We start from the raw sequence: 21,774 nt of genomic DNA, 5'->3' as shown, positions 1-21,774 counted from the left end.
GAACATTATATTTGGCTCTCACCCAGTTTGATAAGTATGAGCCACATGGGTTCCATTAGCCTCACTTATGGTTAAGTATATATACACTCAGACTGGAGAATTTGTCAAAGGCCATACAGCTAGATGGTGTGTTGGGAACAACATTCTAAGCTGTAACACTCAATGCAGTGCCCATTGCATGGTTGGATCAAGTTCTTGATGTACTGCTTGTATCCAGTCCCTTTCCACTGAAGCCTGCTCCAAGCCTTATGGCAGTAAAAATTTCAGATTCCTCCAGTACTAATTGAGTACCTACTACATGCCAGGCGCTCTGTGGGGACACTGGCCTAAAGCCCCCTAATGCCTTTTGGCAGATCCTAAGCATTGGCTGGAGCCTTCAAGGTGTGTCATCTCCTCCTTTTTCTATTTCCTTGGCTTCTCTTCCTTTGTCTCCTCATTACCATATTCCCCTCTTCATCTCTGGCTTTCACCATGATGTCCTTTTCCTGCCCAGAGCTCCTAACCCTGGGCAAGGGGAGGTAAGCTCTGACCCGGAGAGTGGCTCCGGGGAGACAGGCCCCTGTAACACATCTGGAATACAGGGTCAGAGTTGAGGCTTCTTGTTTTGTTGGTGGTGGTGTTGAATTTTTTTCCCTAGGATAGAGATCCTGAAGAGGCTTCTTGTTTTAATCACCTTGCATTCACCTTGTTGGTGGGAAGGGAATCCCCACCCTAGGTCATGGGATGGCAGAACAAATGACACCTGGCACTGAACAGATGAGATAGACAGTTTATTAGTCACATATGCTCACTGTCCAGGAGAGGAAAGTACCATATGCTCCGCAGGACCACCCAGGAGTTGCACTAGGGAACAAGCAGGGGCTTTGTAGTATCGAGAGGGTGGGGTGCTTCTCAGTTCCCACAGGAGGAGGTGATTGGCTTGTTTGAAAAACTCCACAGACTGCCAGGGAACTGAAAACGGCTACTCAGGGGTAAGCAGAAACTGTGCCTGGTCCCTTTGAAAAGGAGAGTTGTTTAACCAGAAGATGTTAGCTACAGGAGTGGAGTAGAGAGGAGACCTTGCAGTTAGGTCATTTGAAGCCTTCCCAGTTGCACTAGATATCAAGGCAGCACATAATATTAGGCCTTACCAAGCTATCTTACCTTCACCAAGCTATCTTTATTTTTTAATACATTTGTATTTTGGAATTATTTTTAACTTACAAAAAATTACAAACATAGTTCAGAAAGTTCCTGTATATACTTTGCTCTATTTCCCCTAATGCTAACATCTTATATAACCATGGCACCTTTATCACAACTGGAAATTAGCATTGATATAATACTACTATCAAATTACCAACATTATTTGGATTTTACATGTTTTCCCACTGATGTTCTTTCTCTTTTCCAGGAATTGCCTAGGGTACCACATTGCATTTAGTCATCTCGTTTCCTTAGTTTCTGCTGGTCTGGGATAGTCTTTAAGTCTTTGTTTTTTATGACCTTGATACTTTTGAGGAGTACTGGTCAGATATTTTGTAGAATATCTCCCAATGTGAGTCTGTTGGATGGATCTGCACACTTAGACTGAGGTTATGGGTTTTTAAAAATAATACCACAGAGGTGTGATGCTTCTCGTCATCATAGCAGGGGTGTATGACATCATTAGTGATGTTAATCCCATTGCTTGTTTAAGATGATGTCTCCCAGAGCACTCCATAAAGCTACTATTTGTCCCTTTTGGTATTTTACTCTTTGAAAATGAATCACTAAGTCCAGCCTACACTTGGGGAAGAGGATTTAAGCTTCACTTTCTGAAGGAGGAATGGTCTACATATATTATTGAAAACTCTTCTATAAAAAATAGTTGTCCCTTCCTCCCTTGTTTATTTATTTATCATTTATTTATTATTCAATCACTTATTTAAGCCTGCATGGACTAGTGAAGGTGTAACATATATATATAGTTGTTGTTGTTATAATATAAGCCTTTATTTATACTTTATAATACAATCATTTATTTTATTGCTTAAATTCTTCCAGCTCTGGGTGGGAATGTAAATTAGTACAACTACTATAGAATACAGTATGGAGATGCCTTGAAGAACTAAAAGTAGAACTACCATTCAATTAAGCAATCCTGCTTTGGGTATCAACCCAAAGGAAAATAAGTCATTATGTGAAAAAGACACATACACATGCATGTTTAAAGCAGCACAATTCACGATTGCAAAGATATGGAACCAACGTAAGTACCCATCAACCAATGAATGAATAAAGAATATGTGGTATGTATACACCAAGGAATACTACTCAGCCATAAAAAGGAATGAAGTAGTGTCTTTTGCAGCAACTGCTCTAAGTGAAGTAACTCAAGAATGAGAAACCAAATTTCGTATGTCCTCACTTACAAGTGGGAGCTAAGCTATGAGGATGCAAAGGCCTAAGAATTATATAACGGATTTTGGGGACTTGTGGGGGAAGGTTGAGAGGGGGTGAGGAACAGTGTACACACTGCTTGGGTGACAAGTGCACTAACATCTAAGAAATCACCACTAAAGAACTTATCCATGTAACTAAAAACCACCTGTACCTCTAAAACTACTGAAATAACATTAATTTTTTTTTAATTCTTCCAGCTCTGGCCATTGGTAATTCCTCCAGATTGGCTTCTGTGTCCTTTTGATATACCTTAATTTTTTGTTTCCTTAGAACTTCTTTGCTTTCCTTAGGGGTTCTAAAACTATAAGATCCTCCAGGTTTATCTTGTATTTTTTCCTGCTCCCCCTAAAATCTGCCATTTCTCCAAAGGACCCTAAGTTTCTTTTATCAGAGAACAATAATTAGAAACCAAAATCTGGCTTCTGGGCATGCTCATTGCTACTGGGGTATCCTGCATTTAGGACCTCTCAGCAGACAGAGGTAGGAAATACATTCATGTGTACTAACCTACATATACACATATCCTTTTGTTTGTTTGTTTGTTTGTTTGAGACAGTGTCTTGCTCTGTCGCCAGGCTGGAGTACAGTGGTGCAATCTCGGCTCACTGCAACCTCCACCTCCTGGGTTCAAGCGATTCTCCTGCCTCAGCCTCCCAAGTAGCTGGGACTACAGGCGTCTGCCACCATGCCTGGCTATTTTTTGTATTTTTAGTAGAGACAAGGTTTTTCCATGTTGGCCAGGATGGTCTCAATCTCCTGACCCCATGATCCGCCCGCCTCAGCCATCCCAAAGTGCTGGGATTACACGCATAAGCCACCATGCCCAGCCCATATACACATATCTATATGTCCTATTTCTATCTGCCTACATACACTAAAATCAGTATGAGTTTATCCTGATACCTCTGACTCTGATTCAGCAGCACAGGATTGAGTCTAGCTTTCCCATCTTGTTTATTTGTAACTTGTTACCAGTCTACCATTTCTGTTTGCCTTTATTCTCCTTAATCTTCTACTAGTGTTCATTTTAACTTGATTTCAGCTGTAAAAATCCTTTAGGGTTGGGCAGAGTTTCTTAAACTTGAGTGAACATCAGAATCCCCAGAGGGCTGGTTAAAATGAGGATTGCTGGGCCCAACCTCAGAACTTCGGATTCAATAGGTCTAGGCTGGAGCCAAGTAATTTGCATTTCTAACATGTTTCCAGGTGATGCTGCTGGTCTGGAGATCTCACTTGGAGAACCTCTGATCTACAGAAACTCTGGACTAAGAGGCAAACCCCTCCTCAGTACTCTCATAGTCCTTTGTACATATTTCCAATATCTCAGTCTATAAGAATGATTCGGTTGCATTTCTACTCCCCAGTAGACTATGAGCTCCTTGCAGGCCAGGATTGTGACTTTCTCATTTCTAGTGCCTGAACCTGGCAAAATGTATGGCACACAGTAGGTTCATATTAAATATTTGTTGAATGAATAAGTACAAGTTTCACACGTGTGCCCCATCTTTATTTCTTATTTCTGCTAAGTGGGAAGGAGTGCAGGAAAGGTCAGAGATGAAAAACTGAGATCCATTAGATCTCCTTATTGCCCTCCTCTTCCTCTCATGGTAGGGAAAGGAGAGAAAGAGAGCAAACAAAATTAGGATGGGGTCAGAGCCCACTGCCCCTACCTGTTTAAGGAAGCTTGCAGGCATTAACTTCAATGAAACTTCAGGGACTTTAATACCAGAGAAGGTATCTAAGAGCATATTTCTAACTTTGAAGCCACAAGAAGGAAATAAATATATATACATATATATTTATATATATATTTATTTATATATTTATATATATATTTTTAAGGTTCATATGGATGATTTTTATTACATATCAGAATTAACCTATTCTTTCCGTAGAAATGAAAGTGAGAGTCAATGGGTAACTATATTATATACCAGTTTGTTTTTGTCACAATTTTTTTAATTATAGTAAGTCCTGGAATACACGTGCAGAACGTGCAGGTTTGTTATATAGGTATACACGTGCCACGGTGGTTTGCTGCACCCATCAACTCATCATCTACATTAGGTATTTCTCCTAATACTATCCCTCCCCTAGCCCCCCACCCCCCAACAGGCCCCAGTGTGTTTTGTTCCCCTCCCTGTGTCCATGTGTCCTCATTGTTCAACTCCCACTTAGGAGTGAGAACATGTGATGTTTGGTTTTCTGTTCCTGTGTTAGTTTGCTGAGAGTGATGGTTTCCAGCTTCATCCATGTCCCTGCAAAGGACGTGCACTCATCCTTTTTATGACTGCATAGTATTAAATGGTGTACATGTGCCACAACAAATAAACATGATAAAATCATATCTAGTTAATATGGTGGTACATTTTACCTAAGCATTTATGTCTATAAAATGAATTTATGTGATTATCTGCTTTACATTTTAGTATCAAAAGAAGTTATATATATATTTTAAAATAAGCTATACCTATGACTAAGCCTAGTGTCTGAAATGGTATCACCAGAGTAACTGGTAACACTCCAGGTTTACATACCTCAGGGGACACTCCAGGTTTAAATACCTCAGGGGACTCCTCAAGTTTCTTTAAAGCTAACTACAAGCCTGTACCTCTCGGAGAATAATATTTTCCTTAAAAGTTTCATTGCTTTCTTCAAAAAGTGTTTGAGCATGTCTATGTGTAAAGCATTGGCCATGGAGGATACAATATGATCCCTGTTCATGAGAAGCTAACATTCTAGATATTAGATAATACTCTAGATTCAACAAGGAAAGTAATCACACCTTAAGAAAGAAATGCAGGCCAGCGCAATGGTGCACACCTGTAATTCCAGCACTTTGGGAGGCCATGGAGGGTGGATTGCTTGAGCCCTGGAGTTTGAGACCAGCCTGGGCAACATGATGAAAAGTTGTTCCTACTAAAAATACAAAAGTTAGCCAGGTGTGGTGGCACAATCCTGTAATCCTAGCTACTCAGGAGCCTGAGGCAGGAGAATCACTTGAACTGGGAAGGCAGAGGTTGCAGTGAGCTGGGATCCCTCCAACTGCATTCCAGCCTGGGCGACAGAGTAAGAAGAAAGAAAGGAAAGGAAGGAAGAAGGAAGGAAGGAAGGAAGGAAGGAAGGAAGGAAGGAAGGAAGGAAGGAAGGAAGAAGGGAGGGAGGAAGGAGAGAAGGAGAGAAAGAGAGAGAGGGGGGAGGAAGGAAGGAAAGAAGGAAGGAAGGAAGGAAGGAATAGAGAGAGGAGGGAGGGAGGGAGGGAGGGAGGAAGGAAGGAAGGAAGGAAGGAAGGAAAGAAAGAAGGAAGGGACAATACTCTGAGTATATGAAAGAGGACTATGATGTAACCGTTACTTTGATAAATATCAATGTTAGGAGAGGTCCGACATTGACTGACAAAGACCTAATGTCTCCAGATACCTGTGTTAAGTCCTAAGAAGAATGGGGAGGGGAAGTAAGGGAGGAGAAAGGAAGTGACTTGGGGAATGAGTGATAAAAGAGAGAAGAGAGTTTGGACCCAAGATGCCTCTGGCTATGGTTATTTCTTGTGTTCCAAACAGCTGGCTGTGTGTTTGGAGTTCTGGATGAGTCACCATGTAGGAGGAGTGCTGGTGGAAGAAAGGAGAAAACCGCAGAGGAGGGAAACCCCATTCAGCATCCTTGGGGTGTGGCTGTGGCACTCTGTCTCAAGGCCCCACACAGGCCAGCTAACAGCTTGGGCTTCAGTGCTTGGAAGCCATTTAGGGGTGATTTTAAGAATCTTCCAGAAACCCAGGGGCTTACCCACAAGGAAAGGGACTTTATTCAGCTTCCTTGCTTATAAACCTAAGCAACCATGGGTGAAGAATCCTGCAAAGAAAGAAGAAATATATACTTGTCAAAAGGGAGATGTTCACTTGAGTCTTCCTACCAGGAAAAGAAGAGGAAGTGGGAGGAAGGAAGAAGACTAGCCTTGAGCATAGAATTTCATACATTACAAATGGGGCCGCACTGTAAAACCCACACAGCCCTGTGATTTAAGCTCCTCCTGTAGTCTCAGTGAGTTTCTGGGTTTTATGGCCTGAACTGGATCCCCCTGCCTAAATTCCTATATTGAATCTTAACCCCCAGTACCTTGGAATGTGACTATAGAGATAGGGCCTTTAAAGAGGTGATGAAGCTCAAATGAGGCTGTTGGGGTGGGCCCTAATCCAATGTGACTGGTGTCCTTATAAAAAGAAGAGATGAGAACACACAAAGAGGCACCAGAAACAAGAGTGCACAGAGAGAGGACCCCATGCAGAGGCAACAAGAGGGCTGCCATCTATAAGCCAAGCAGAGAGGCCACAGAGGAAACCAACTCTGCTGGCACCTCGAGCTTGGACTCCCAGCCTCCAGAACTGTGAGGAAATTGATTTCTCTTGTTTAAGCTGCCCATTGTGATACTTTATTATGGCAACCCTAGCAGACAAAACACTGGGGAAAGAGCCCCATACAATTTAAATGTGGTGTCCCAAGAGGGCCTCAGCATATGCCCGCTAAATCACTGCTGTTTCGTTCCTACATCACAACCTGACCTCAGACCATTACTACAAGACATTAACATTTGAGTTTTCCCACCTGCCAGACACTATATTAGGCTGCTTTCTCACATATTAGCTCATTTAATTGTTAATGCAAACCTGAGGCTCAAAAGAGGTTAAGTAGTTTCCCCAAGTGTATTAATCCATTCTCACAGTGCTATAAAGAACGATTTGAGATTGGGTATAAAGAAAAGAGGTTTAATTGATTCACAGTTCTGTAGGCTGTACAGGAAATGTGGCTGGGAGGCCTCAGGAAACTTAATCATGGTGGTAAGCGAACAAGAAGCAAGCATGTCTTACCGTGGCAGAGCAGGAAAGAGAGAAAAAGGGGAGGTGCTACACACTTTCAAACAACAAGATCTTGTAAGAACTCAATCCCAGCACTTTGGGAGTCTGAGGTTGGCGGATCACAAACTCAAGAGATCAAGACTATCCTGGGCAAGATGGTGAAACCCCATTTCTACTAAAAATACAAAAAAATTAGCTGGGCGTGGTGGCATGCTCATGTAGTCTCAGCTACTCGGGAGGCTGAGGGAGGAGAATTGCTTGAACCCGGGAGGCAGAGGTTGCAGTGAGCTGAGATCAAGCCACTGCACCCCAGCCTGGTGACAGAGCGAGATTCTATCTCAAAAAAAAAAAAGAAAGAAAGAAAGAAAAAAGAACTATATCACAAGACAGCACTAGGGGGATGGTACTAAACCATTAGAAACCACCCCCATGATCCAATCACCTCCCACCAGGCCAATTCAACATGAGATTTGTGTGGGGACAAACAGCCAAACCATGTCACCAAGATCACCAAGGTAGAGCATGCAGGACCAGGGGTAGAAGCCCAGGCCTTCTGGTTCCAGATCTGTGGTTCCTCCACCACACCAGGCCAGGGGTCTCCATGGGAGTTGTTAAAGACCAGAGATGTTAAGGACCGCATGCCAATCTCACTTTTGAAACTCAGCTCAGTCCTCCCAGCAACATAGTCACTGGGGTTTGTAAGTCCTGTGACATAGAGAGGAAAAATATGTATTCAGTCCTGATTCTATCTTTACTGGACCTTTCAAGTCCAATTCTTAACTGACCACCAACACTACTTAGTAGCTAGTTATGAGGCATATATAACTCCAAAGATATTATTAAGGAATCACTTAAGAAAGTATTATTGCTTTCTGGATAATAGGCCACTTTGTTCTATTCAGCTCAGTTTGCTGAGGACAACTCTATCTGGAGCTCCTTGTCAATATCTATTTTTAATGGGATATATTTATAATTGGATGTATTTATAACCTCCTTTTCATGGGCACTTGTTTTCTTTCCAGAATCACACAGGCATTTTAATAGATTGGCTATGGCAGTAGAGAAGTGACTAGAAACAGTTTGGGCCTGATTGTCTGTGAAACCTGAGAATCCTCACTCCTCCAATGCTGGTGCCTGCGACACTTTGGGAAGACGGCAACTTCACCACTGCGCGCTGGTTCTGATTTCTATAAAAGACATACATCTTTCCTGGAAGGGACAGAGGACATCAGGGTGATTAAAAGTTTTAGTACATACTGAGAGGAAACTTCAATGGAAATTCCTATGATTTAATTCAGTTTGGCAAACATTTATTGTCCATCTATTGCATGCTAAGCAGAGATTCATTGACTGAGGTATGTTAATTTTAGCAAAATTATTGAATATAAGCATCAGAGCTGGAAGAAATCTTCAGAGATCATGTAGTCTGATACTGTCACTTTAGAAATGAAGAGCATGAAGTCCAGACAGGGGAAGTGGCTTGTCCAAGGTCAAACCACTGGTTCCTGGCAGGCAAGGAGCAAGAATCTTTCTGAATCCTAGCCCAGCAGTTCCAATATACTCTGCAGCAGTCAGACCCTTACCAGAGTATCATGTCCAACTTAGTTCACCACATTGTGAAAACCATGCACACATCTGGAAGAGATCCATAAAAAAATAACCAAAATTGCCACAGGATGGAAAATAGATTTTTTAATTAAGTAGCAAAGATTCCAGCTGGATATGAGGAAGCACTTTTTGGCTACCAGGGTTATGAAATATCAAAATGAGCAAATCAAAGCACATCCAGAAATTTTCAAAGGACAAAAGATAAGCATCTGTTTTTGATTGCTGGAGGGTCACCTGCCCCCAGACAGGGCACTGGAACAAATAATCTCTCAATTTTACCCAGCTCTATTAGAATTCATTTATGATTCTATGTGCCTTCTATAAGGTTTTTGCCAAACTGCTGTTACTGCATCATCGATCTTATCATTTGTTGAAATTTCCTCTTAAAACCATTTCTTTGCCCTTTTGGTTTTTTTTTTTTGTTTGTTTGTTTCTTTTTATTTTTTTGCTTATTTCAAAACGCCTTTGCAATTGCCTGAAGCAGAATCTGGGATGTCTGAATTGTAAGATTTGGGGATTTTTAAAAAAAATTTCCAGAAGTGACTTGCTAAGAGATTAGACCCCTGACAGTAACCACAAGTCTAGGCCAGCAAAAGGTCAAGTCCAGAGTGAAGCTGGCTGACAGATACCATAGATCTAGACAGGCAGGGGCCTGGAGATCAAAGCAGCATTATCAGCCACAGCAGAACTCTGACCTTAGAGCAGAATGGCCATTTGCTTTCAATACTTTTTACGTAATCTCCTAAATATAGGTCACTTGAAGTTTAAGAGACACGTCAGAAGCAGAATGGTGTCAGAGGCTTGACAACCGTAGGGTTAGAGATGCTAGGACTACCTCATAATAGGTCATCGCTGTTCATCTCCCCTTGCCTGCGAGGCCACATTAACACCCCCATAGTTGTCCTGAGTACATCCAGAAAGAAAGTTTGAAGCATTTAAGGAGCATCCAACACAATAATGAGATATCCTTCTACATATCGGAAACGAGATAATGCTAAACCCCCACGTTATAAAGGGATCGGTCTCTACTCCTTTGTAATGTCTTTGAAGATATCTCTTTAAAAGGCAACTCTGCAATGCCCCTAAATAAATGCCAGCAACACTTCCGTCCCTCACTCAGACCCTCTTCAGTCCCTCTTCCCTACTCCTTCTGGGACCCATCTCAGTCTCTGTGTCTCACTGAGGTTGAACAACAACCAAATACATATTACTAGAGAATCGGTCTCCCAAGGTATTGTTTCTCCCTCACAAAAACTAGAATAGGCCAACTAGCCTGCCCCTTGAACCCGTAACTATTGCTCTGTTGAGAATGAATCTTCATAGCTGTCAAATGTCAGAGTGACAGACCCTCACATCTCTGCTAAAGGTCACTTGCTAAAAGTCAAGGCTGAAAGGATGTACATCATGACAGAGACAAAGAGGAGCGTATTAACCTCTTAGGCTTCCATATGTTCTTGGACACTTGCCTCCTCCTGGGCTTTGGTTTAACTTTCTGTGTTCAAAGATTTTTGCAACAGTACCGGATGTTAGAAAAGCAAATCAAACCTACCAAAAATCCCCAGATGCTAAATCCATTTGTTTCAAGGCTCCCCCAAAAGCTGTTGGGGAACTCACATGAAAACAGGTTCCTGTTCCAAGGAGTTGTGAGGTTTAATTCATTTCATCGGACTCGAGGCTTATCCTGAAACCCCACATCCTGTTGATGTCACTTACTTTTGTGCCAGAAGAGAGAAGATAGTTTAGACTTGATGAATTTTCCTTCCCTCGCAGCCTGTGCTGTGCTGAGTTTCTGCTTATGTTCACACCAGAAAAAATGTTAAGAAAAAAGCTACTAGATTTTCCCTCATTCCTCCCCCACTATACCCCAGCAAAAATTCTTTCTATATGAAGAATGTGTGTACAAGCATGCACATGTATGTTTACACACACACACACACACACGCACAACTCACAAACACTTGGCAGATACTCAAATCCTTCTCTTTGAAAGCAATTGAGCCACCTTCAAGAGGCTCCAGAAAGCTGACTCCACAACCACCAGGTAAACCATGTTACTATTTACCTCTACATGTTTTCCTGAATCTCCATGAAACCAGTCTCCTTGAGGGCAGGGATTCTGTCTTTATTTTGAGATTCCTAACAGCTGGCCCTGTGTCTATACAATGATAGTCACCCAATAAATTGTTTTTTGAATGAATGGAAATCTTTTCTTTATTCTGGAGACCATCCCTAGCTACTTTCCTAAATATCTTCAGGAGCATCTTTACCTCCATGGTGCCCAAGTCACACCTCTATATCTAGGAAAATGAAAACAGAAATTTCTAACATTAGGATGTTGTGTGGCTAGTTAGTATCAAAGCCAAATTCTTATCTAGCATATATCCATATCTCCAGTTTGAGTGTGCCATCTCTTTCCTGCAGGGACCTAGACTCATAATTTACCCGGGGCTCCTTCTAGCTGACCCAAAATAAACAAACAAAAAAGTTTCCAGGAGATGTTTTCAATTACATCTGCCTTGCATATAGTAACTGTTCAATAAATATTAGATTAAATCATAAAATTATATTGTCAATAACCTCTATCACCTCCAACTATAGGTAAGTAAATTATTTTTTCTGAATTTTAAAAGTTTGGGTTAGAACATGAGAGATTTTAAGAAATAAGAATCTTATTTTAAGTTGACAAGTCATTTCTTATTAGATCCATGGTTCTCAACATTAGCTGCATAATAAAAAAGTATTATGCCTGAGGTACTTTTATAGTAGTAATCTCTCAGCCCATCCCCCCAAATTCTGATTTAATTAGTCTGAAGTGGATTCCAGGCACTGGCAATTTTTTTATAGCTCCCCAGGTGATTCTAAAGGGCATCTAGGGTTGCAAATCACCGTTCTTGGCAGAACCCAGCTTCTCCTTCCCAGGGGTGATAAATCTCTGCCTTAGCCATAATGAGGTTGCAAGGTGAAGAGAAGAGTGTATGGATTATTGGGAGGAAAAATACCCAAAAAAGTATTTTAAAAATATTTCCCTCTTAAACATAAATTTGTTGAATATGTAAAATGAAATAAAAATGCTAGAGCAATAAGGTCACAGCAAAAAGTTCCCAGCTGAGAGCCCTGTTTTATAGTCAGGTGCAATGGTTCTCAACCAAGCTGCCTGTGAGACTCAGCTGAGGAACATTTGAAAATATTAGGGCTCTGGGCCCACTCCAGACCAATTCTATCAGAATCTCTGGGGTGGAGCCCAGGCATCAATGTATTTTTTTTAAATCCCCAGGTGAGTCTAATGTGGTCAAGGTTGAGGACCATTAGTCTGGATAAGGCAATTTTTCTAAATATCTTCAAAATTTGGATCATAGATTGTTCCATTTTTTAACACAAGAAGACATTTTAATTTTTATATGTGGACCCGAACACCATGAAGTTTTGTCTATAAAATGTGATTAAACGGTATTTTTGGTAAGCCTGGCTATGAATTTTAGTTGGAATGTGGCAAACAGAGTCAGTTGGACAAAAAATAGTAAGTTTCCATGGATGGTTGCGGACATGCAATGTAGACATTTAGTTGATAACCAAATATCTTGTAGGGTAATGCTGGCACATGCCTGGATGTGCTCTTCACCCAAAATGATGGCTCTCTTGGACGCATGGCTCCCACATGAAGTGAGTTCTGTTAAAAAAAAAAAAAAAAAAATGTTTCTCTGGTAGAAACATATCACCAGCTAAAGATTCGTAGAGAGGGTCGGGCATAGTGGCTCATGCCTGTAATCCCAGCACTTTGGGAGGCTGAGGCAGGTGGATCGCTTGAGGTCAGGAGTTCAAGACCAACCTGGCCAACATGGTGAAATCCTGTCTCTACTAAAAATACAAAAATTAGCTGGGCATGGTGGTGCATGTCTGCAATCCTGGCGGCTCGGGAGGCTGAGGCAAGAGAATCACTTGATCTCAGGAGTTGGAGGTTGCAGTGAGCTGAGATCACACCACTGCACTCCAGCCTGGGTGACAGAGTGAGACTCCATCTCAAAAAAAAAAAAAAAAAGTAGAGAGTATTTCCCACTTTCCCATTAACAAAGTGAATCAAAGTGGTGTGCAAGGTTTCCAGAGGAAAAACAGAATTCAAGCATGCTAGGCCAACAATGGAGAAGCAGCAAAGGAGCCAGTGTTTGACTCAGAGGCCCAAGCATAATAAACATGTAGACTGGTCTGAAGATCATGCAGAAAGCATCAGTGTATTGGCCATTGAATCACTGTTTTCCTTAAAATGAATTCCATTTCTTAAAATTACTTTGTAAACTAACATTTTCAAGTATACTTTTAATTTATGGCAAAACCACAATAAAAAGAAGCAACTTAGTGTGACATAAGAGCACTAATTAAGAGTCAGGTTTTGACACTAGCTACGTGACGGGCAACATATTTTATCTCAATATCTGAGTTTCTATTTCTTCATATGTAAAATGAGTCTAGTTTGATTCTTCTCAACCTTGGCTGATCAGCAGAATCCCTAAGGAGGTATTAAAACATACCACTTTCTGGGTATCTCTCCCAGATAGTATGATTTAATTGGTCTGGAATGGGGCCCAGGCATCAGTATTTCTAAAATATTTCCAAGTGAATCCAATGTGGACACAAGCTGAGAAGCACTGCACTGGATGAGCTCGATGCTCCTTTCAGCTCTCATCTTCCTTTGGGCTTAGGAGTCTTGGCTTTTGGGAGTGTCTTAGCCATTAGAAGACCTAGTAACCAATGATGGGTACATCCCACAACACTCAAGGCTAGTACTTTGCCTCTTAAGAGAGTCACCATTTTTGTTTTTTAAAAATGACTATACATATCAATCAAGCTAAAAAATCTAAAGCCGCTTTAAAAATAGGTTTCTAAATATGCTGTGCCTCTGACGTTTTGTACTGTCCTGAGGAGATATTCAATAGCCCTTCCCATAGTGTCACCAAAAGCTTTCTTGATTCCACTTCAACCCTTCCCAATGTCTTTCAGGCATTTAGGCCTTGGGGCTGCATTTGTTTCACAGTTGGACTCGAAGTGCTGATTCCTATTTCAGTTTGGATTTGCTGCCAGGTCTCCCAGCCCAAGTTCAGTTTCCCATGGGTTGGCTGAACCATCAGTGTAAAACAGCAAGATAGTATCCCAGAGCTGGAGCTCCTCCAGCCATGTTATGTCAGGAGAACCGATTCCATGTTGGCCTCACAGGGTCACTGTGTTCTCACAGCCAGGAAGCCATCCTGGAAGCACATGGATGGATGGCTCCGGCATTTCATTTCAAAGCCATCCAGTCTCTCATTCCAGCTGTCGAGAGCAAACCAAAGGGAGGAAAAAAAAAAAAAAAAGTCCAAAGAAGCACTAGTTCAAGGCCAGTTTCAGAAATCAAGTGTTTAAATAAAAGTTATGATCCGGAGTGAAATTCTGGACTCTGATAAATTACAAAATTAAAACCAGAATAAAGGTAGGTAGCTCTAAACACTCTGGTCAGTAAGTTTCTGAGCTGATTGACTGAACAGTCCAGTTAATTGCTTCCACCTGCACTTCCTTTTGGCTATGGAGACAGTTTCTCTATATTAAAACTTAGAAACAATTGCCTTCCCACCTGAAGGTTAAAATGACAATGTAAAACTATATCTGGCAAAAAGTTTGATCTTTGGATCAAGGGATTAGATTGGTTTTAGTCAGGTAAATTTAATAGCCTAGAGAAAACTATTTTCAAATTGGTGCAATCTTTGTAAACCCAAGATTTTCTCAGTGTAGGAAAGAGTTAGCAGGGCCACCCAGGTCTTTATATGGAGTTGGCCTGGAGTTTCTGCTTACCCACATAATCCTCATTTTCAAGATTAAAAATCATAGTAATAAGAAGGTTTCTTGAGTTTTGTCATTATTCATCATTAAATTCGTCTAGATCCTTCATGCCAGAAGTAGAAACAAGATAGAAACCGAGTGCTTAGGAAAAGGTCAGGACAGATTTAAACATGGTCCACTCAACAGGTCAGCCTGTTGAGTTAACCTGCTCTTAGGCTACTATGCCAGCTGTCGCCCACCACATCCTTACCCTGGTCCCACTCATCACCATGTCCAAGGAAAATGTCCAAAGGAAATCTCCAACCCTACAGAATAGTGAACGAGTACCCAGTTACCTTTGGGATTAACCTACTCTGATAACACAGAATGTGGAATTCCCCTAGAAATACTAAGGCCAAAAATAGGCACCAGATCTCATTTGAGGAACACAGGCTGATGATTTTCCAAACTATTCGAGTGTTGGATGCCCACAGACACTGAGCTATCTGCACCATAAGGCTGTATAGCTCACTGGTGAAGAACACAGGACTTATAAGACTAATCTTGGTTCCATTCCCAAGTTCTACATTCACTCGCAGGGAGATCTTAGACAAGTTACACAAATTCTTGGGCCTCAGTTTCTTCCTCTGAAAATGGAATATGGGGATTGAGGCAATGCACAGCTGAAAAACAAGAGGGTCTCAAGAAATTATAGTTATCTTGACTATCCTTTATAATTACCTAGAATGATGAAACTATAACTGAATCCATTATGGTAAGGATTCTCAGAGCCATATTTTGTGGATTGGCTTAAGTTTTCAGTGAGTGCTTTTGACACTTTTAATTGTACACCAGAGCAGGGCATGTGGTACAAAGCACTGGCATTGGCAAAGGCTAGCATGGATATTGCTTGGGAAATGAGTAGGAGGCATAGCTGTCAATGGCTCTTCAGCCTGATTCATATTAACCAGGGCAAGGCCAAGGTGGCTCCATTAAACACCTTCACTAAGGATATTTTCCAAGGAAACACTTTTATAAGTTTCAGATACAAGCTAAAAGTGACATTGGGTTAAGGAAACATCTTAAACAGGTTTTCTTTTTTTGGAGATTGCTTTAGCAGTTAGATTGAATTTATGATTGGCACATTGGCTCTTTGTGTATGAGAGCAAGAGTCTCTAACATGTTAGAATGGATTAAGAAAGGTTATACTCAAGTATTTTAAAGTTTTTTTAAAACACTCTATTGGTGATATGTGTAAACCTCATAAGCTTTTGTTCCCTAGGCAGAACAAAGATGAATTCCAGTTCCTGACCAAATTAGCACTTACATTCATCATAAAATGGGGGTAGCAGTGTCACTTTCCTTAAAGGACTGAGCTGAGGCTTGTAAAGCATTTAACAAAGCATTCAGCACAGTGTAAATGCTCACAGTCAAGGTTAACTGTTGTTGTCGTGGTTGTGGGTTTGTTGCTGCTGTTATTCCATCATTCAACAGACCTGTGCCAGACACAATGAATTCCAAGAAGAATACACCAGTGGTCCAGTCCCTCAAGATGCACAAAGCCTCCAGGGAGGTTGGATGTGCAAATGTGTTCTCATACAAAGCAGTAACTTCTTTAAGGTCTGAACAAAGCTCTATAAGTACCCAGAGGGGAGCCAAGGATTACCTTCACAGAGGAGATCATCTTTTATACGGAAACAAGTGGGAATTTGCCTAGCAAGTGAAAGGGTTTGCAAGGCAGAGAAAATAGCACATGCAGAAGCTTGAGTTAATGAAAAGTCATAGTGAGCTTTGAGGAACAGTGGTGAGTCCTGGGTTACTAAAGTAGAGGTCACCCGAGGAGTGCCAAGAGAAGTGCTGGAGAGTTGCTGGGAGCCAGAGTGTGAAAGATCTTACAGAGTAAGCTGAGGATTTGGCACTGATCCCACTAGCCACAGGCGTCAACAGATTTCATGGGGGAAATAAGGTGATTTGATTTATATTTTATTAAGATAAGTTTGGTGCCAACAGGGAAAGACAGAAACTGGAGTTTAAAAACACAGGAGGTGAGGCCTCCGGAGTGGAACAGCAGAAAGCCACTCACCGCTTCGTGGGGGGTAACAGCCCCACTCACTTCACTGAACCCTCTATGCAGTGGCTGTGCTCAGAGTTGATTGGCTGCCACTGGGGCCTCGTGGGTCCCTGCAGTCCATCTGAAGAGGAGAAGACCTGAGGGATGAGAAACAGGACTTTAGCTGGCTGCTCAGAGCAGACACTATGCTGAAGAGACCTGCAGTGTTTCCAAACAATGCCAGAAATTAGTTCTTCTTTTCACCCATAAGAAAAATCCTTCATCTGTCCCAGAAATCCCATTAAAGTGGACACATTGATGGATAAGAACTGAAGATGGTACATGAGGACTCCTAGGTTATGTCCCCAACCTTCCATTCAAGTCCCTCACCTTAATTCGTATATTTTGTTTCATCTTTGAAATATGCTTGGGGAATTATGTTTGGAAGATGAACTTCAGAAGAGGAGCCATATTAAGCATAAAAAACAGGATGACCAACTATCCTAGTTTGTCCAACACTGTTCTAGTTTTAGCATTGAAAGTCCACCATCCCAGAAAACTGAACCCCCCTGCCCTCCCCCGCCATCATCTCAGGCAAACCAGGATGGCTGGTCACCCAAAAGGGCTATTATAAACACTGTACTATGCAAAAAGACTGTGATTCAGCATTTATGAAATTCATAACTGATAGATATGACTTTTACTTGGGGAAAACTGGGTAACGATTTTTTCTCTTTGTAATTTTAGGGTGTCATACATAAGAACTCAACTTTCTTCCTCTAATAAAGCTGACATGTTTACTTATAAAAGATAGGAAACAGGAAACTAATAACAATAATAATAGTGACGGTTAACATATTGGGCATGCTCTATATTCCAGGCACTGTTCTAAGTGCTTTACATAAATAAGTCATTTAATCTTTGCAACAGCCTTATTATATTCATCCCCATTTTACAGATGAGCAAATGGAGGCACGGAGATCATATACATAATAAACGTACATGGTGGAATTTGGACTTGAACTCAGGTTGCCTAGGTCCAAAGTCCATACTTTCAAATATTTCCTATATATAATGTATAATAACTCATTTATTACGCCCCCACTATGTACCAATCATTTTACTGAGTGTGCATTCTATAAAGTACCTCATTTAACCCTCACAATAGTCTGTCTGGTACCAGATAGGTCATTCATTCATTTATTATTTGTTGAGCTTATGCTTGTTTAAGAATCATAATATTGTATTTTTGTAGGTGAAGGAGGATAGGGGTTTGGACCAAAGTAGTAGCAGTGAAAATGGATAGGGGAGGTAAGATTCAAGAAAATTTTCTGAAGTAAAAACATCAGAATATAATGATTAGTTGAACACAAGGAATGAGGAAAAATAAATTGTTTAGGATAACCCTGGGATTTTGACCTGAGGGACTGGATGGGTGGTAGTCTACCAATCAAAATCAAAACTACAAGAAGATCTACCTTGAGAGGTGCTGAATGTTTGTGTCCCCCTAAAATTCATATGTTGATATCCTAACCCCCAGTGTGATGGTATTAGAAGGTGGGGCCTTTGAAAGGTGATTAGGTCAGGGGGCAGAGCCTTCATGAATGGAATTAGTGCCCTTATTAAAAAAGAAAAAAGAAAAAAAAAAAAAGCCACCCGGGAGAGCATCTTTGCCCTTTCTGCCACATGAGGACACAGTGAGAAGACAGTCATTTATACACCAGGAAGCAAGTCTCACCAGACACCAAATTTCCCAGCACTTTGATCTAAGACCTCCCAGCCTCCAGAAAAGTAAGAAATAAATTTCTATTGTTTATAAGCTATCCAGCCTATGATAATTTGTCATAGATGCTCAAAGGGACTAAGAAAAGAGAGAAGTTAACGAGTTCATGTTGAAATGCATTAAGTTGCAGCTACTAAAGAGCATACCAGTTGATATGACCAGAAAGCCTGGAAACTTGTATCTGCAGTTCAGTAGCAATGGTTGGAAGCCAGTATCCTAGACTTGGTGATTAGGGTCACAGGTGTAAGGAAGATTGTCCAGAGAAGATGACAAATGATAAAGCCCTAGGGAATGTCAACATTTTAGGGAGAGCAGAGGAGAGCCTGCCAAGGAGGCTGGGAAGACTTGAGAAGAGGTGGGAGGAGAACCAGGAAACAAGTGGTTGCCTGGAAACCAAGGGAGGAGCAGGTGACGGTCAACAGGGCCAGTGCTGCAGAGAGGACAAACAGGAAGAGGGCTGAAGACAGATCATTACGACCAGGGTCTGACTTGGGATGGAGGGCACCAGATCAGAACATGACCAGATAGTAGCAAGTCATCCCACTCCTGACCTTAGCCCCCTGACATTCCCTCAGCCAGGAATAAAATCAACCCCAATGCTGAGGGCAAGACTAAGTCTGGCCTGGGGAGTTGGGTACTCCAGCTTCTGAGCGTGAAAGTTAAAGGAGCAGGGTGGGGGGCCAGGCAGAGAGGCCACTGCTGTTTACACATTCATTTCCAGGCGCTCCTTCAGGCTATAAGACCAGCTCTAAAAAGCCACAGAAACAAAACACAAAGCAAAAGCAAACAATTTAAAAACAAAACAACGAAACCAAAAATAAAAATAAAACCACACACACACACTTCCTTTTATAGCAGGAAAAAAAAGAAAAAATAATTCTACCTAATGAAATTTTCTGGACAGGTTTATGGCTGCCTGTTTATGGCTGCCTGACCTCCAACCCTGGGCTGGAGAATAACTGAGTTTTATTAAACATCAGCAAAATATGAATGAAGAGAGGGACAACATTTCCAAGGGTCTCATTTCATTTCCAAGCCCAAATAGCTCACAGTTGACCTTGAAACTATGGAACATAATTTTCCCTTCAAGATGATAGAGAAAAGACAAAGTCGTGACAGGGTTCTGAATGGGAACCATTACATTCATGTGAAGCAACTCTGTTTTTAATACCCCCTCGGGAGAAAACATAGAAAGTTATGAGCTGAGCTAAGGAAAGATGCGTGAATGCAAATCTGACCCTCATTCAACTCTAGACAATTCAGCTGGAGAAAAAAATCATGTTATTTGAAGTCAGATGTTTGACCTTCTTATGTGAATTGCCATTATTTATCTCTACTCCCTAAGTGGTATTGCCTAGGTCCATTCTTATGCTCTGAAACCAGGCTCCACATCCAAATCTGTGTGATCATCCGAGAATTACGAGGTCTCCCCACTATTCTACCACACTTCATTTTTCAAGTAGCAGGAGGATTGAGCAGAGCATTCCTGGGGGGAGAGACCCAAACAGGCCGCCCCCAAATTGCTTCCTTCAGGCTGATAAGCCCCCATCGTAAATTATGCCACAACTGGAGGCTTCAGCCTCTTGCCATCAGCTTGCCTTTCTTTTGGAAAGATACCAGTTCTGTCCCCTGAAATAAATCCTTTATTTTCAGAGTCCTAGAGGATTCCAAGGATCAGGAAAAGGAGCAAGAGAAGCCCCTCAGTTCCAGGGCAAATCATCCCACGCTGCTGTTTCCAAGCCTCAAGCTAACATCTCATTCTGGCTGTGCTCCCTTCTGGATCTCAGCAGCAGTTCTACCACAGGATGATGTGGTATTTCCAGTCTTCCACTTCACCATCCCCCACACCCACTTTCCAGCTGTTGTCAAAGCAACAGGAGAATTCACTGGGAGATTCAATGAGGAGAGATGGCCAGGTGGGAGGGGTGGGATAGGAGGAAAACATACTGAGATAAGAAAAGCACTTGGTCCTCAGAGAACACATTCCTGGAATGCTGGGCTGCATCTCCATGGCACATGCTTTCACACTGACTCCTGGATCTAAGTCTGAGCTTTAGAATTCATTTTCTTTGGCCTCAAAAGGTTCTCAGACCTGGAGCAAGATAAAGAGAGGGAGATGCAAGGCTCTTGGGTTGATCTTCAGAACACCACTTTGCACACTGTAGCCTACGTGCCTGCATGGGTCCAAAGATACACATTGACTGGAAAGACCTTGACCCAGCCTGCTCCAGCTCTATCCTATCCTTCTAGTCAATGACCCTGCTAAAAGCAAGGAAAGTGGCTGCCTGAACCCTGAGGCTATTAAGGCCTAGACTGGACCCGTGAGCTCCTGAGCTTAAATCCCAGCCCTTTCCAATTCCAAATATTTTTCCCCAGATAAATCACTTTTTCTGGTCATGTCATCAACTACTTGTGCATTATTTAATGGATCAGCCATATGGATGAGTCAGTTTGGCTGTGGGGGCTGCCAAAAGTAAAACCCCAGTTGATTTCGTGGGTTTCTTAAAAATCTTATTGACAGCAATTTAATTCAGTCAAGCTGTATTTCATCCTGGGACAGTTTCAAACCTTGGAAGAAGGGGAATCACCATGTCAACTATCTCGACTGGAAACTGGGTTCTGAGGCTGTGCTGATGCATGTGTCTATAGCAACTCTGGGGAAAATAGTCCATTTAAAAGTTGCAACAGTGACCTCCAAGCTTTGGGAGGGGTTATAACATCACATAGCCATTTGGTTCTCTACGGACTCTGTCTCCAAACATACAAATTAAAGTTGACCATGCCGGTGTCCGGGCACACTGTGGGGCCTGGTCAGAGGCAGGTGCCCAGCCTGGCCTGACCCCATATACTCCCCACCCTCTGCACTCTGATACTGAGTGGGTGCCAACCCCATCCCAGCCAGGATGATGGTGAAGTATTCCCTGGGCCAGAGTGTGCTCTGGAGGTCATGGGACCAAGTGTTTGCCGCCTAATGACAGCGGTACACAAATCCCTACAGCAAACACAGTACACGGGGTGGTGACCCTTGAGCAGAAGCTTGTGCCCTGGCAACCTGACCAAGACCAGCAGACACCCCGCTGAGCTGAGCCACTGTTTCCTGCCAGTGCCTCTCCCTCGGTGTCCATCCTGGAACACTCTACTGTGAAGCCACAGAATCAGACATGACCACCTCACCTGGAACATCAACCACATCTGGCTGTGGTTGTGGAGGAACCATGCACTTACTCTGACAGCAGCGCCCGGATCCAAATCCACTGGAAAGCCTGGGTCTCCTT

General features: G+C 42.1%; 1 long non-coding RNA gene across 2 annotated transcripts in view; it reads right to left on the bottom strand.

Annotated features, from left to right (window-relative positions):
* Positions 1-755: 755 nt before the first annotated feature.
* The window catches only part of LOC103879786, a 67,963-nt gene continuing 46,944 nt past the window's right edge, over positions 756-21,774 (bottom strand). Inside the window, exons 5-8 of one of the 2 annotated variants that reach the window (XR_001897556.3) lie at positions 16,750-16,874; positions 6,208-6,273; positions 5,210-5,343; positions 756-1,032 (exon numbers count right to left, since the gene is read on the bottom strand). This is a non-coding gene — a long non-coding RNA (uncharacterized LOC103879786). Of the gene's footprint in view, positions 1,033-5,209; positions 5,344-6,207; positions 6,274-16,633; positions 16,875-21,774 lie in introns of those variants that run through there. The other variant, XR_640559.4, reaches the window with a different exon arrangement.

The sequence above is a fragment of the Papio anubis genome, chromosome 1 (assembly GCF_008728515.1).
Source record: "Papio anubis isolate 15944 chromosome 1, Panubis1.0, whole genome shotgun sequence".
Lineage (NCBI taxonomy): Eukaryota > Metazoa > Chordata > Mammalia > Primates > Cercopithecidae > Papio > Papio anubis.
Note: the sequence above shows the minus strand (reverse complement) of the source record. Positions and strands in the feature narration are given on the sequence as shown.